The following is a 670-nucleotide window of genomic DNA, read 5'->3' as shown; positions in this document are numbered from 1 at the left end:
TACAAGCACTTGCAAGAGTTTGACGTCGTTTGCAACAGTATGAAGCCTCCGGGAATTACTGAAGAGCAAATAAAGATGAGGGCCTTCCCCTTCTCTTTGAAGGACTCCGCAAAAGACTGGCTCTACTACCTACCGCCTGGTAGTATCACCACGTGGGATCAACTGAAGAAAAAATTCTTGGACAAGTACTTTCCGGCATCTCGAGCTGCAAGCCTAAGGAAGGAGATATGTGGCATCAAACAACACCCAGGCGAGTCTCTCTATGAGTACTGGGAGAGGTTTAAGAAACTGTGCACCAAATGCCCTCAGCATCAGATAAGTGAGCAACTGCTCATTCAATATTTCTATGAGGGGTTGCTTTTCAGGGACAGAAGCATAATCGATGCTGCAAGTGGAGGGGCATTGGTGAACAAAACCCCTCGAGGAGCATGGGAGTTGATTGAAGGGATGGCTGAGAACTCACAGCAGTTTGGTTCAAGAGAGGACATCCCGACGCGTAGGGTGAATGAGGTGGAAACGTCCTCTATCCAACAGCAGATCTCCGAATTAACATCTTTCGTAAGACAATTAGCTGTGGGGAGTGCTTCACAAGTCAAAGTGTGTGGGGTGTGCACTGCCGTGGGTCATCCTACGGAAATGTGTCCACTGGTTCAAGAAGAAACTGCAGAAC

At 48.1% G+C, this 670-nt stretch overlaps 1 non-coding gene across 1 annotated transcript; it reads right to left on the bottom strand.

Moving 5' to 3' along the window:
• Positions 1 to 210: 210 nt before the first annotated feature.
• On the bottom strand, positions 211 to 317 carry LOC113778950. Its single transcript, XR_003469413.1, has one exon. It is a non-coding gene; the product is annotated as a small nucleolar RNA R71 (small nucleolar RNA).
• Between the last annotated feature and the right edge of the window lie 353 nt (positions 318 to 670).

The sequence above is a fragment of the Coffea eugenioides genome, chromosome 7 (genome assembly GCF_003713205.1).
Source record: "Coffea eugenioides isolate CCC68of chromosome 7, Ceug_1.0, whole genome shotgun sequence".
Taxonomy (NCBI): domain Eukaryota; kingdom Viridiplantae; phylum Streptophyta; class Magnoliopsida; order Gentianales; family Rubiaceae; genus Coffea; species Coffea eugenioides.
Note: the sequence above shows the minus strand (reverse complement) of the source record. Positions and strands in the feature narration are given on the sequence as shown.